The following is a 2,865-nucleotide window of genomic DNA, read 5'->3' on the forward strand; positions in this document are numbered from 1 at the left end:
AGATGGAGTCCCTCCAGTCTGTTATTGCGGGGTTGGAAAAAGACGAGTTTCTGGCATCCTTAGACATCAAGGACGCATACTTACATGTTCCCATTTGGCCTCCTCATCAGGCTTTTCTCCGGTTCGCAATACAGGACGCTCATTTACAGTTCCAGGCCCTTCCTTTCGGTCTCTCTTCTGCTCCCAGAGTGTTCACAAAGGTCATGGCGGTCATGATGGCCCTACTTGGGAAGCAGGGTGTGACAATTGTTCCCTATCTGGACGATCTGCTAATAAAAGCAAGCTCAGCAGAAGGGTTACTTCAGAATATCCGGATGACACAGGACCTTCTGATCCGACACGGGTGGGTCCTGAATTTTTCGAAGTCTCACTTATGCCCCTCACAACGGCTGTTGTTTCTGGGAATGATTCTCGACACAGTCCATCAGAGGGTTTTCCTTCCGCGGGACAAGATACTGTCTCTGCAGACACTGGTAAGATTGGTCCTTCAGCACCGTCGGGTGTCAGTATATCTGTGCATTCGCCTGCTGGGAAAGATGGTAGCAGCGTTCGAAGCTCTTCCGTACGGTCGCTTCCACTCTCGACCGTTTCAGCTGTGTCTTCTAAATCAGTGGTCAGGATCTCATCTGTTCCTTCATCAGCGGGTGACGCCATCTCCAAAGGCACGGTCATCGCTGCTCTGGTGGCTCCAGTCGACCCATCTGTTGGAAGGAAGACGGTTCGGCATATGGGATTGGACTCTCCTCACCACGGACGCCAGTCTGCGAGGCTGGGGGGCAGTGACCCTGGGACATCAGTTTCAGGGGCGCTGGTCAATCCACGAATCCGCTCTCCCCATAAACATTCTCGAACTAAGGGCGGTGTACAACGCCCTGCTGCAGGCACATCACCTCCTGCGAGGTCGAGCGGTCAGAGTTCAGTCCGACAACGCCACGGCGGTAGCGTACATCAACCGTCAGGGCGGCACTCGCAGCCGCGCGGCGATGAGGGAGGTCACCAACATCCTTCTCTGGGCGGAGAAGTATGCTCTGTCCTTCTCGGCAATATTCATTCCGGGAGTGGACAATTGGGAAGCCGACTATCTAAGCCGACAGGACATGCACCCGGGAGAGTGGTCGCTACATCCCCAGGTGTTTTGGCAACTGGTACGTCGGTGGGGAAAACCACAGATCGACCTCATGGCATCCCGCCTGAACCATCAGTTGCCTCTTTATTACTCTCGGACAAGGGACCCGGCAGCGGCGGCCGTGGATGCCCTCACGGCTCCTTGGAATTTCCGGTTCGTTTACCTCTTTCCTCCTTTCCCGCTGTTGCCGAAGGTTCTGCAACGCATCAAGAGGGAAGACGAATTTGCACATACCTTCCTTGCCCAGATGAGTCAGACCATGTGCCGCCTCAGCTAGGCCTAGGAGATACGTCCTGGGGGCCACTGGCTTACCTTGTCCATCTCTCCAGAGTCCTGAGGACTCCTGACCATACCCCTTCAACTTCCAGACCTCCTTTTCCTGTAGGGAACCCAAATTTGCATCTTAATTTAATTGTGTGTTTGCAAATGTAGAGTACCATGAGCATAGCTCAAAAAAAAAAAAAATCAGGTCTGCGTTCATCAATGGGCTGTCACTTATGTCTGGTCTCATAGCAAAGGTCTGATTCAGATATTCCATACCATCATGCATATCAGTGTCTATACAAAATTTCCCTTCACCAGTATTCTCATCCTTCCTCCGCCCTTTATGCATGACAAGGCACACTGCAGTAATATACTGGTGCCATCGTGCTGATGAGACATACCGGGTTCGGGCAGAACTTTGAAGGACCAATACGGCATGTGGTGTATGAACTGTCAAATCATGTACCAGTACTATGTACCAGGTATTTACACAACTGTAGTTTATCCCTTGATACCTGGTGTCCTGTTTGGAAGAGACGAAACAGAAACTGCTTCGTATCTGCCAGGGACGACTCAAATGAATCATCGCACAACAACAAGTCATCAACATATTGTATCAGCACCGACCCGCTCTCAGGCTGAAAGGACTGTAAACAGTCATGCAGGGCTTGGGAGACAATACTCAGGCTGTCACTCATAATCTTGGGAGTGTCAGGTCCATGTATTGTACCACCCTGTTTGAACGCAAAGATGAAGAGGAAAACTGTGAAGAAAACAAAATAGAGGTTGGTGACAGATAAGTTTGTAGAGGTGGAGGGGATTTTATTAAAATGACAACTGGATTGGGCACTATGGGGAATTGATTCTTAAATACTTGGTCTACCCCCTTTAAAGCTTGTGCTTACTGTGTCATTACTGGGGCTACCTCAGCCATCAATCCAGTGTCCTGTCCATCCTAAGTTCAAAGGGAACCCAGTATCTGTGAGATAATTTCCTCTACCTGTGATGGACATGAACCTAGAATAGTGGAATGCAACATTAGTCTTTGAGGGTATCTAACATACCTTGTACTTATTGAGTGGGAGTACAATATAAGTATTTCACATTTAACAAAATCTCTGTCAATTAAGTTAGTCAGGGGCCACTGCTGCTAGAAAAAAAAAGAAAGGGTTTAGCATCATACAGGCCCAATCATAACTTTAGCAGGTTTTGTCAAAGGGTAATGTTGCACTTATTTTGTTCCTCCCATTTGCTGAATTAGTGTTTACCAGTGATCTTATCCAGACGGAGAATTTTCTAGTACTGCAAAAGAAAAAATCAACAAGCTTCTAGGTAATGCGAAGTATTCATTCAATCCTCATTCCGTATTTAGGGTCTGTACATGGTCCAACAAACATTTCCGAGCTCATGTAGACTAGGGGCATTACTAGAAATGAATACTTCTTATGTGGTAACTAAAAGAAATACCCGAGGGT

Source organism: Pseudophryne corroboree, chromosome 1, assembly GCF_028390025.1.
Source record: "Pseudophryne corroboree isolate aPseCor3 chromosome 1, aPseCor3.hap2, whole genome shotgun sequence".
Classification (NCBI taxonomy): Eukaryota; Metazoa; Chordata; class Amphibia; order Anura; family Myobatrachidae; genus Pseudophryne; species Pseudophryne corroboree.